The sequence below is a fragment of the Schistocerca americana genome, chromosome 3, assembly GCF_021461395.2.
Source record: "Schistocerca americana isolate TAMUIC-IGC-003095 chromosome 3, iqSchAmer2.1, whole genome shotgun sequence".
Lineage (NCBI taxonomy): Eukaryota > Metazoa > Arthropoda > Insecta > Orthoptera > Acrididae > Schistocerca > Schistocerca americana.
The window spans coordinates 597322461-597336252 of record NC_060121.1 but is presented as its reverse complement, the minus strand read 5'-3'; the positions used below and the strand labels follow the sequence as shown (position 1 = coordinate 597336252).

At 40.2% G+C, this 13792-nt stretch overlaps 1 protein-coding gene across 1 annotated transcript in view; it reads right to left on the bottom strand.

Moving 5' to 3' along the window:
- Positions 1 to 13792, bottom strand: part of LOC124606859 (TGF-beta-activated kinase 1 and MAP3K7-binding protein 1-like) — a 100413-nt gene that overhangs the window by 5642 nt on the left and 80979 nt on the right. The gene's annotated exons all lie outside the window — the stretch shown is intronic.

The window sequence follows — 13792 nt, the reverse complement described above, 5'->3', positions numbered from 1 at the left end:
AAGTCAAACAAACATCAGACCCATTTTTTAATAACATACTGACAATTACGAAACTCAATACATTTTGACACATTTCAGGCAAAGTCTACCATCAAAATAAGTCAGTTCAAAGACAGTCTTAATTTGTTCTGGCCCTTGACAAAGTCAGTGACCCTCTTGCTCTGAGGAGTTCACCCCACTTTCACAGATACCAACAAAGCACCACTCATCATCCACAGCCAATGACAATTTTCATACTTTGTTGCAGATTTTGGCCACCATGTGTCCATATATTGTTTTGCAGCATCTCCCTCCCACCCCCCCCCCCCACCCCCCCCCCCCACCCCCCCCTCTGCCCCCACTCACTTATGTTACACCAAGTTAATACAGAACATGACCACCTTTGACCATCAGGTTACACTACAATGCTTGGATATGCAAATGATTAGCATTTCATCACAACCTTACAAAGTAGAGAGGAGTAATGCTATCTACATTCTTTATACAATGAAAGAATCTCATTGTCATTCTCATTCAGAAATCACATCTGAATGCTGGTTGTTTGGGACAAGATTGTGTTATATCTCACATAAGGAGGAAAAGTGCATACCAGCACAAATTAGAATTGGAGAGTAGCAGGATTGTGCTCTATTGAGATTGTGATTTATCATTCCATGATACTGTTGCTCACATTGGTCAGGACTCCATGACTGTCATAAGAATATGGAATCAGTGGGTTTAGGAGGGTCATACTCGACATTGTGCAGGATTTCAGTGGCCCTGCACAACTAGCACCAAGAACACAGCCATACTGTTTGCTCAGCCACAACACGTACCTTGACTCAGGAAATGGGCTGTTTTGCAGCTCGGCATGTATCCATATGGACAGTGCAACAATTTCTGAAGCACCACAGACTGTCAACACAGTGACCAGTCCTGCGGCTTTCCTTACATGGCAGCAGAGACAGGCACACTGACAGTAGTGAGCTCAATGAAACACTGCAAGCAGGAAGAGCCCCACATTGTCTTTTCAGACAAGTTCCAGTTCTGTGTACAACATCACAGTGACCAAATGCATCCATGTGTGGAGGCTACAAGAAGAACAAATGTTGTCAGATGGCATTTGTCATCATCATACAGGCCCAGCACTTGGCAGAATGGTATGGTGTGCCACTGGGTACACAACACAATCAATTCAGGTTTCTAAAGCAGATAACTTGGATAGCAGATATTACCACAGCCACGTTTGGAAGCTGTAGACCCCTACTGTTACATCCATGAGTAAAGCCAAGTCTGAACTGCATTGCTAATAACAAAATGGGCAACTGTTAATAACAAAACAGGCAACAGTAATGTCTTTAGGCATGGCAAGAGGAGCCACAGACCTGGAAGCAGGCTGGCTGACCACAGTGACATGCTTGACAACAAGCTAAAACCTATACACTATAAATGCACAAATAGGGCTGTGTGTACTTCTGGCAATGCGGTCCTTGATTAGGATTGGAATTAAAGCTGATAGGCAAACAGCAATTCTGGTTAGAGAGAGAGAGTGAGGGACAAGAGGGAGGAAGAAAGATGGCCTTCTAGTGGTGACAGCACCACATCATGAGAAGCCAATCAACATTCCAGCATGGCAATAAGTGGTGGGGTCAAAGGGGAAAATTGAACAAAAATTGGCAGCAGGATGCTTCGAGGGAGAAGAGATCAGTAGGAGAGTGCTAGAGAGAAGTTGAGGGTGTATGACGTGAGGTGCCGCAGGCAGGCAGCTGGGTGAACCAGAATTCATTTTAGAGTTAGCATCAGGAGCTGATGGGCAAATAGGCAGTAGCCATGAGATTCTGAGTTGAGTCATGTGGGTCACATTTCTTAGAACATACAGAACAGTGTTTGTCATCCACCATCTCTATACCAGACTTGACCGCTTAGTGGAAGCATCTCGTCCAGAGGATTTACTCATTGTATTTCTGAATAAATCTCAGATTGTTAAACATTTCTGGAGAGTTACTTCAGTTACCTCCCAGCCTTTTACCTTTGACGCCAGAGACTGTAACATCTTAGCTAGGCCAAAAGTGTCCCTCTCAACGCTAAGGCATTGTTACAAACCATGTCACTCTGTGACATAAACAAATTTTGGCACAATGTGTGGGGTACCACACAGGCACTTAGGCATTTAGGAGGTAGGATCCACTGATGGAAAACAGTAGGCATTGCTACAGTGACTGTGGAAACCTGCACAAAGTTGTGGCAACTCGCAATTTTCAACAACAGCAGAGTCCAAGAAGAAGTCCGAGCAGTGCAGGGCTACGACAGCATAGTGCAGATCCATAAGGCACAGGGGGCCTGAGCAGCCAGAGGTTTGTGGGTTTGAAACCAAGGGTCCAGGCTCTGTAGTGGCAGATGCAAGAGAAGCGGGCATAGTAGCAATGGCAGCCAAGACAAGCTATGGGATTGGTGCAACCATGCAGGACACCAGCCAACACATCGTAACATCGCAGGCACACGGACAACACATGAGCACCGAGCGACACAGCACTGTACAACACTATGCACTACAAAAAAAGCAGTACCTATCAAAACTTTTTATAATTATATTGTATCTTTAAAGTATTAAGACTGTTAAATTTGATAAACTGCCCCAAAGTAATGAAATTTCTTCATCCACCAATAGTGGTAGAATGTCAGTTAAGGCGGCTTTGTGTATCATTTCAAAAATGTTTGAAGGAAACAAGAGAGACCTTAGGGAGTTTATCGAGAATGTGGATGTGGCATTCAATCTAGTTAAGACAAAGGATCATGAAACATTACTGAAATTTTTTAAAGCTAAAATAATCAGTGAGGCCAGGTCAAGACTGCAAGTGTGCGAAAGAACTGGTACATGGGAAGAAGTAAAGTGTGTCCTGGAAGAAAATTATGCAAGTAAACAAACTATAGACTACTATGTGTGTAAAATATTTCAAGCAAGGCAAAGATGAGGTGAACCAATCTCATTGTGGGTAAGCAGAATTGATGAAATGCAAAAAGATTTCCAGGAAGCCGAAAGTCGGGTCACAAGTCGGGATAATGTGAAAGGTGCCACAGAGTTGGTAGATTCATTGGGAGAGCTTGATTCATTCAGGGTCTAAGTAATAACAGAATTCAAACAATATTTTGAAGCCAAGGAGATGAAATCGGTTTGGCAGTGGCATTGGACTTAGCACTGTAAGAGGAAAGTTGATATCATCAATGAAAGAGAGTGGCCTGACACGAAGGCTAATGTTTAACTGTAGAAGGAGAATGGTAAAGGGCTCAAAAGAAATTAAGAACTTGGAATGTTTTACATGCAGTTGGAGAGGTCATATTGCAAGTAAATGTAGAAAGAATATGCCGGAGGGGAGAGTACAAATAATGACCAGTAAAGAGTTTACCAATTTTTGTTACAGGTGTGACCAGCAAGGTCACACTGACACTGAATGTCAGGCAAGACTGAGGAAAGTAACTCCTATAGATGTCAGAGAATTTTGGGGAAATTGCAGAGAAACCAATGGAGGTTTACAGGAATGGAGGTGTCCACAATGCAACCTACCGCGTAATTGTGGCAACCTGTGCATGCGAGTACAAGATGTAGCATGTTTCAAGTGTAAGCAGCAAGGTCATTATGCTAAGGACTGTCACATAGTGCCCTGCCTGAAGAAAAGACAGGGTGCAAGTATCAAATAAAAGAGGCTTAGTGGTACAGGGAAATTAAAGGGCAGCAAGGTCGCACATTTGGGCACTATCGCAGTAAGCAAGCCCACAGTTAGGGTAATAGACTGTGCAACAGAGGATGATGGTCTCGTATTATATTGTGTACAGTTATTGAGAGATACAGAACCACAGTTGTGTTTGTTAAAGAGAACAAGTATGCCAGTTAAGAGAGAAATTAGAGTCAATGAAGCAGAAAGGCTTTGGTTGAAAGGCGTAACAAGTGAAGCAGTAAGTACAATAGGTACAGTGAAAATACATTTAAGTCTTGAAAGTGCTTGAAAAGTTGGTCAGAAGTTTCATGTGTGTGGGTCAGGATTAGACATTCCATATGATGCATTGATATGCAGAGACTTCCTAACAGTGCATAAGGTCAAGTTAGACTATGCGGAACTAAACTATAGCACTACTGAAAAGGAATTGTTGGCTATAGCATATACAGTGAAATAGTTCTGCCTGTGATATATGTACAAAGGTTCACAGTGGTAACCGACCTTAAGACATTAACTTGGATATTCACTGTAATGGATCCGAGTTCGAGACTCCTGAAGTGGAGACTGAAACTCGAAGAATACAACTGAAATCAAGAAGGTTAAACAGTAATGCAGATGCTCTGAGCAGAATAAGGCCAGAGTGGAAGGAAGATAAATACGAAACAGCATGTGGAGACAGAGGAGATGTCTGTAGTAAGAATGAGTGGGGAAGGTAATCCCGTGAATGTGTGACAAGCACAACTGTCGCCAGAAATAGAAAAGGAAACAGATAGCAAAGAGGAAATTAGTTTTGAGGAGAATGAACATATTGAAAGAAATCCCTTGGGAGTGCACCACAGAATGCATAGGACATTAGAAATAATAAACACTTACAAGCAGTGGTGCGGGATGAAGCACGATATTTAAGATTATATTCGGAAGTGCCATCCTGCCAGAAAAATAGGCACACACAAGCAAAAACAAGAATGCCTTTAGAAATTACTGACACAGCTGAGACTATGTTTGGGAAATGTACTATGGACATTGTAGGTACTCAGATAAGAGGTACATGTTACCATTTCAGGAAAAATTAAGCAAATTTACTCTAGCAGGGTCTACTCTAGAAATTGAAAGGTGAGATACCGAAACAGTAGCCGAAGGATTTGTAGAACACATAATATTAAGATTTGGAATTCCATCAGTTCATTTAACAAACCAAGGGTCAAATATCTTAAGTGATGTTTTTAAAAGATTGTGTAAAGTGTTAAATATTAAGCTTACCACCCAGAATCTAAAAGTGCTTTAGAAAGAAAACATGGAACACATGCTGAATATCCAAGACACATTGTCACATACCTGTGACAAAGTTCATGGGACAAGTGGGTACCATATGCAATTTTCATATTTAATAGTACACCACAAAGCAGCACAGGGTACACCCCATTTGAATTACTGTATGGGAGGAAAGTAAATATGCCAGGAGTATTGCAACAAAATCAACGCAGGTAAGTTATGATTATGAATCATATGTCACTAGTTTAAAGGTGAAAATTCAACAGCAACACAGAATAGCAAGAGAATCAATAGTAAAATGTAAGAAAACTAGCAAAAAACAGTATGATATGGAACAAAATATAAAAGAATTCAAGGTAGGAGACATAGTGTTACCTCACGATGAATCGGTAAGACAGGGTAATCTAGAAAGCTATATTCACAATGACAAGGGCCATGTGAAGTAATAAAGGTTGATACTCCGAATTTATCCATACAAATTAAAAGAAACAATGGTATGTGCAAACAGACTGAAACAGTTCTTTTAAATTTCAGGTACGGCACTCAGGTGGAGAATTGTCCAGCTCCTCACAGTGACAGCAACATACACCATATATGCATCAGAATATGTACTGAATGACTTTCAAGTGACACAGTTTCCAACTTCTTCAGGGCTACACTATGATAAAGTAGGACAAGCAGAGATGTACAGCACTACTTGGAGAACTGTGACGTATGTAAATTTGGATTCCATAACATAAAGGTTTCAGAAAGGAGAACAATATGGTAAGACAGCAGGCAAAGAAGCAGACACACATTACATCAATTAAATGTAGGTTTAATACAGTGTCGTTTATTAGATCAACACATAATACATCACGTAGAGAGAATCGCAGGTCTGCAACAACTAGTACAGCAACTGACAACGCATGAGACAAGGAGAAAAAGTGGAGTCTTTAACTTCATAGGCCAGCTAAGTAAAATGCTTTTTGGCATGTTAGATGAAGCAGATGCAACTATTACAAGAAAAGAATAGATGTTGTTGAAAGAAACTCAGGAGGGCTACTGAGGTTGACAAAAGAGAAAGTGGCAGTGGTAAAGGCTGCATTGGTAGGAGTGAACAGGACTGTTTATATGTTAGACTCAAATGAACGTGGCTTAAAGATGACTAGGGAAAGACTAGAGTGTTTCATGAAAGCATATGTGAAAGAAACCAACATGGGATTTAAAACGATAGCTTCCTTTGTGACAATAACAGAACAGATTTCCAGCAGTATTTGGCCAGATCAAGGAAGAATATAGGCAGATGATAAATACCACTCTGAACGCACAAAAGAGCATACTACAGCCTCACGTAATCAATCCTGTCCAGATTGTAAAGTATTTAAGTTTAATATGCGATGAACTAAAAGATGTAAAGTTTCCTGTTCCTCTAGCTTAATCATCAGGTTATTTACTATTAAGGACAATTAACTTAGATGTTTTCATTTCCAGAAGTACATTAGGATATGTATTCAACATTCCACTTATAGATAACAATAATTTTAATTTGTATAAAATACTTGCACTACCGAGAGATTTCTGAAATGAAAGGAAAGTATGTGTACATACAGCCAGAAAACGAGTTCTTGCTGATAGATGAGTCCAAAAGGCAATACACAAAACTTTCATTGGAGTAGCTGAACTGCAAAGAATTAAGTAATAAAACATGACTGTGCAGAAAGTCCTTTGCATTGTTATCCATTCTGCTCATGAGGAGTGCGAAGCAAGTTATTGTAACCAATGAGAGAAATTCCAGAAGATTGCATGCGAAGAATAGTTTCACTGAATCAAAGCATTTTGATACATCTAAACAGTAATGAAAGTTTATACGTAGCTCCAAAAGAAGAAGGATTACCAGTAACATAACAAAAAGGACATAATACCATAAACAAATTTAGAATTTGATTTTTATATTGTAAATGAGCAAAAGAAAAACGTTTCAGCGTTGAACTTAGTTTTACCTTTAGAACATGTAGTAACACAACTGGACGATTTAAAAATCACAGGCAAATGACTAGACAATGTCCAGAGAATGGCCGAGATACAGGAGGAAGGTTTGAAATAATCCACATATCTTACACATTATTTAGGCAGTACATATGTCACCATGACATTAATCATACTAGTTATAGTAATATGTTGTTGTAGAGTTCAAATGTTATAAAGAATGTTTTTAGAGTATATGGAAATATTTTGAGGACACTGATTGTTGTGGAAAGATATGCATATGAAACACTATTGTGAATCAGTATCTCAAAATCAGTTTGGCTCAGAGATAGCTCAGTAGAGAGGCTGAAGATGTAGTTATGCAAAGGACCAAGATCAGTCAATATCATTTATAAACAGATGTTAAGATGAAAAGAAATTGTAAAGCATGGAAGTAAAATGTAATTGTTAAAATAACAGTAACAGTACAAGTTGACGAAATAATTGAAGTAAATGTACCCATGCATTAATAAATGTAAAGTATGAAATGAAATGTCGGTGTCAGTGTTAATGTTTAATATCAAGATGTTAGTGTCAAATATCAATGTTTTAATGTAAATTTGTTAATGTCAATGTGTCGATGTAAATGTATTTCAACCAAGATACGTAAAAGAAGCAAAACTAATGTAAAGTCTGTAGCCTTATTTATCAAAGGTAAATAAAAAAGACTCACAATTGACACTACTCTGAATATTAGCACCAATTCTGCTGGTGGCGAAGGTGTTATATCCATGAGTACAGCCAAATCTAAATCACATTGTTAATTACAAGATGGGCAACTATTAATAACAAAAGAGGCAACATTAATGTCTTTAGGTGTGGCAAGAGGAGCCACAGACTTGGAAGCAGGCTGGCCGATGCCAGGCTGATAGGCAGTTGTGCTTGACACTTAGCCAAAAGCTGTAAGCTATAAATGCAAAGAGAACTACAAGTACTTCTGACAACAGGTTCCTTGATAAGGACTGGAATTAAAGTTAATAAGCAAACAGCACTTCTGGTTAGAGAGAGAGCATAGGATGAGAAGAAGAAAGAAAAAGGGCTTTCTGGTGGGGACAGCACTACATCATGAGAAGCCAATGCAGGGCTTAGGATGCAGTGTGTGACCATATTAAAAGAGGCGTCTCTACCTCTTCACCCAGGCTCTGAAGAAGCACTGAAGAATAGTGCACATTTACAGCTAATAAGAAGGCAAGTGGCCCTCAGCATAATGTCATGGCAATAGATGGTGGGGTCAAAGGGGTAAAATGAACAAAACTCGGCAGTAGGATGTTCCGACGCAGATCAGTAAGATAGTGCTAGAGAGAAGTTGGGGCAGTCTGATGTGACGTGCTGCAGGCATGCAGCTGGGACAAAACAGAGTTCATTGCAGAGTTAGCAACGGGAGCTGATGGGCAGACATGCAGTAGCCATGGGACTCTGAGTTTAGTCATGTGGGTCACATTTCTTAGAACAGATGGAACGGTGTTTGTCATTCATCGTCTCTCTATAAGACTTGGCCATTTAGTGGAAGCATATCCAGAGCAGTTGGGTTTTACTCATTTTATTTCTGACTAAATCTCAGATTGTTAAATGTTTCTGGAGAGCTACTTCAGTTACCTTCCAGCCTTTTACCTCTCACACCAGAGATTGTAACATCTTAGCTAGGTCAGAAGTCTCCCTCTCGTTACAGCTAGCCATCGAAGCCATTGTTACGAACCATGTCATTCCACCTCAAACAAAACCCATGTTTGGGACGCAACACTATGTTGAACTCCAGTTCCCTATGAGGGGAAACATAGCACCAAACAGAGCACCAAATGTTTATTATTTAACTAGCTTAGCACCCACTGCTTCACTTGCATAGCCTGTATAGTCTGCTGGTCTGCATGATTTTTTATTTTTTATTTAATCAAATTTTTACTTTCACAAATTGCAACACCTTCCAAACTTAATGTGATAATTAAGGCCATAGAAGCAGGTCTTTTCTGAAAGTGCTTCTGACCAAATACCAATTTTGGTAACTGGAGTCCAAGGCTTTTGTTAATTGTGCCCTTTGCATTCTTGTGGTGATATTTCCATAGAAACTTTCATCCTCTATTACATATTTCTTTATATCAAATTGAGAAGTGGAATATCAATTTTCATAGATTTAGCTTTAAAAATTTTAATATTACAAAATACTTTCTTAAAAATTTTCATCCCCTTTTCGATTGAATTTCCAAAAGCAGTGAATCCTTTTTTTTTTTTTTTTTTTTTTTTTTTTTTTTTCCCCTAACAGAGAAGCCAAATACAATTTGTTATAAATTTAGCTTTGAAAGTTCTTTCATAATGAAATAATTTCATACAAATTTTCATCCCCTATTTCACTCCCTTACACCTCATCTAGATCTACACCTAATGGTGTGTGGCGGAGTGTACTTTTCATACCACTAACTGAGCTCTCCAACCCTGTTCCACTCACAAATAGTGAGTGGGAAGAATGGTTGTCGGTAAGCCTCTGTATTGGCTCTAATTTCTCAAATTTTCCCCTCATGATCATTATACAAGACTTACATGGGGAGGGGGGGAGGGGGGGGGGGGGGGAAGTAATATGTTGCCCGACTCTTCCCAGATAGTTCTCTCTCAAAATTCCAATAGTATATCTCTATGTGATGTACATTGCCTCTCTTATAATGTCTGCCAATGGAGTTTGCTGAACATCTCCGTAACGCTCTTGTGCTGGCTAAATGATTCTATGATGAAACGCGCTGCTCTTAGTTGGATTTTTTCTATCTCTTCTATCAGTCCTATGTGGTAGAGATCCCAGACAGATGGACAATACTCAAGAATCGGTTGAACAAGTGCCTTATAAGACACTTCCTTCATTGATGAATTATGGGACTTAACATCTGAGGTCATCAGTCCCCTAGAACTTAGAACTACTTAAACCTAACTAACCTAAGGACATCACACACCTCCATGCCCAAAGCAGTATTCAAACTTGCGACCAGGACTGAAGCGCCTAGAACCGCTCGGCCACACTGGGTGGCTGTTCATTCCACTTAACATCACTCTGGATAGTTACTCCTAGATATTTTATGGTAGATACTGTTTCCGAGGTTTGTCATTAATAGTGTGGCTGTAGAATAATAATTTCTTTCCCTATGTATGTACGATTGTTATATTTATTTACATTCAGTGTCAACTGCCAAGCCTACACCATTCATCAATTCACTCGAGTTCATTCTGCGAATTGCTAGTATCTTCTGGCATTGCTACTTCGTTACAGACAACCGCGTCATCTGCAAAAAGCCTTAAAGAGCATCCAATGCTTTTCACTAGATCATATATATATTGTAAACAGTAATAGGCCTATCACATTTCCTTGGGATAATCCGGAAATTACCTTTACATCTGTCAATTTTGTTCCATTAAGAGCGATGCACGGAGTTCTGTCTGCAAGGAAGTCTTGAATCCAGTCGCAAATCTGCTCTGATACTCGATAAACTCTTCTTCTTCTTCTTCTTTTTTTTACTGAACGGCAGTGGGGAAAGTGCCAAATGCCTTCCTAAAGTCAAGAAACATGGCATCAACCCGAGTGCCATTGTCTGTGGTGCTGTGGATCTCATGGAGCAACACAGCAAGCTGAGTTTTGCAGCATCTCTGTTCGTGGAATCCATGCTGATTTTTATAGAGGAGATTTTCATTCTCCAAAAACGTCATAATTGCTAGAAGGGGTGCAAGGTCTTTCACATAACCTTTGTAAAATCTTATAGGTATCTCATCTGGCCCTGATGACTTTCCACTACTAACTGACTGTGGTTGTTTTTCTATTTCATGATCATTTATCTCAATTTCTGCCATTTCAAAGTTCATACAACGATTGAAAGAAGAGACTGTGTTACTATTCTCCATGGTGAAACAATTTCATAAGACTGAATTCAGTACATTGACATTCTCTGTGTTATCTTCCGTTTCGGTGCCAGTATGGTCACTGAGTGAATGAACAGATGATTTTGACCCACTTACTGATTTTACATATGACAAAAATCTCTTGGGAATTTTACTCTGGTCGGTTGACAAAGTTTTACTTTCAAAGTCACTCAATGCTTCTCTCATTGCCCTCCTTACACCTATTTCCACTTTGTTCATTTTTGTTTGCATGGCTATTAAATCATGGTGGGTCTTTCCCATCCCTTAAGACCTTACTTGGAGCATACCTGTCTTGGACTTATTGCATGATGACTTTGAATTTTTTCCATTTGTTCTCCACATCTTTGTCCCCATCACTGAATATCTGATGCAGACTGCTCAGATACTCTGAAATTTGTATCCTGTCACTCTTGCTACCTTTCTTAACATTCTTTGTAAGACCCTGTGTCAGAGTTACTATCACAGCCTTATGATCACTGATACCTTCATCTACTTAACTGATTCAATGAGTTCAGGTCTGTTTGTTGCCAGGAGGTCTAAGACGTTACCCTTAGGAGTTGGTTCTCTAACTCCAGACAAACATCCTCTGAGGACACTGTGGCTAATTTATCAGGCAAATCATCTTTGATCCCAAGGAAGGGTTCCTCTAACCTATAAACACCTCAGATGCACACCACACATTCTCCGCTACCCTAGTAGCTGCTTCCTGTGTGCAGTGCAGTGCACACCTGACCTATTAAGGTGATCGTAGAATTCTGCACCCGATAGTGGTTTCACATTCAATACATCACAGAGTCATCTGAGCCACTGGTTTAGACATTCCACTCTGCTACAAACCAGAGGACTGTGATCAACACTGTGTACAATGCTACAAATAGACGGCTTAGCATGCACCCCACATGTGATGTTAGTTGACTTCACCAAATCAGCTATCTGCCAAAAGGAGCCAAGGATGCCCTGTGAACCCAAGCAGCAGGCACTATTTGTGCTAACATGTGCCACTATATGCAGCCAATTGCATCCAGTGCGTTCAACAGCCACCGGTAGGGCCTCCTCAATCTCACGGATGAGACCCCCCCGACAAACAAACCGAGTACCCAAGGGCATTCTTTCCTGCCTTGTCTGCTAGTTCCCTGGGGGAGGGAGCTCCATCATCCATCTAACATTGGAGCTCCCAATGACAAGAATACCAACCCTCTGTACTTGTTCAGACTGGACAGGAAAATCAGCCACTAGCCGAATAGGAGAGGCATCCCATACTGGCTCAGAGTTATCATCAACACTGGGCAGCACCTCACATATGTTAAAAGGTGTAGGGAGCCAGCCACATGACCTGCTCCCTCTTTCATCTTCCACCCAGTGACACGCGGGCCCACCATTGTCTGCACCCATTCTCGAATGAGGACAGACCAATCAGAAGTTGCATATCAGAAGATGCAGTGACACTCGGGTCACTGGGGGATTTGAATGGCACCAAAGGTATCACAGGTCGCATCACCAGTGCCCCAATGTCACTGCAACTTTGAGCGTTAGCTAGAAGCATAACGATGGTAGCCAACACAGCTTCCAGCTGTATATGGACAGCAGACAATTCTCCTTGTGTCTCCTCACAACAAGCATAGACCCCAGCCGTATCGTAGAATGCACAAAATAGATATAAGCTCTCAAATGGTGCTACTGAGTTTGGAATGTACGCAAAATATAATGGAAAGCATGCCCTATGACATTTTCTTTCAACGAGATAACACAGAATTGCATGTTACCTGTACTTTCCTGTCCTACTTTGATACAGAGAGTATTCGACTGCTGTCCCAGCCAGTACACTCTCCATATCTCATCCAATGAGAACACCGGGTCGTGGGTCACTGAGAGACTGGCATACCACCACTTGCCAGCCCTGTGATTGATGAATTCTGCCGAGGGGAGCCATTGTTGCTGCCAGAGGTGTCACATTCATGTACTGAATTCTGAACCCCATACACCACAAATAAGTACAATTTCATTATTTTCCGTCCTTTCTAGAGTTGCAATTTTGTTGGTCAGTCTATATGCACATAAACAAGATTTAATGAAGTTCCTTCTCCCGTCCCTGAATTTGTAGGCATTATTATTATTATTATTATTATTATTATTATTATGTGGTGGTGGTGGTGGTGGTGGTGGTGGTGGTGGTAGTTAATGATGTTTTTTATGTGTTAGTTCTTATTTTCGAGTTGATTTTTTGGATATAACAGGTGTAAAAAAACAAAGGACTATAGGTAGAGAAATGCTGAATAAAACGAGTTGTCAATGATCTTTCACAAAACCCAAAGAAATTTTGGTAATATGTAAAGGCTGTTAGTAGCAAGAAAGTTAGTGTCCAGACCCTAGAAAATAAGACAGAAAATGAAATTGAGGATAACAACACAAAAACTGAAATGCTTAACTCCGACTTCAAACATTTTTTTGTATAGAAAAAAGCAGGAGAACTACCGTGATTTAATCCTCGCATCTCTGAAATGATGAATGAAATAAGTCATGTTGAGACAATGCTGAAATTATTAAAACTGAACGGAACTCCAGGGACCATTGGAATCCCTATCAGATTCTATAATGAATTTGCAGCAGAGTTAGCCCCTCTTCTAACTATAATCTATTGCAGATACCTCAAACAAAATACTGTGCCCAGTTGTGGGACGAAACTACAGGTCACACCCACCTAAAAGAACGGTAGTAAAAGTGATCCGTAAAACTACCATCCAATATCCTCGACATCAACTTGGAACATATTCTGATCTCAAACATAACGAGGTATCTCAAACAGAATGACCTCCTCCCTGCCAACCAGATCGAAAACACTGACTATGTGAAACTCAACTCATACTTTTCTCATGTGACATACGGAAAGCTTTAGATCAAGGCAGTCAAGTAGATGCAGTATTTCTTGATTT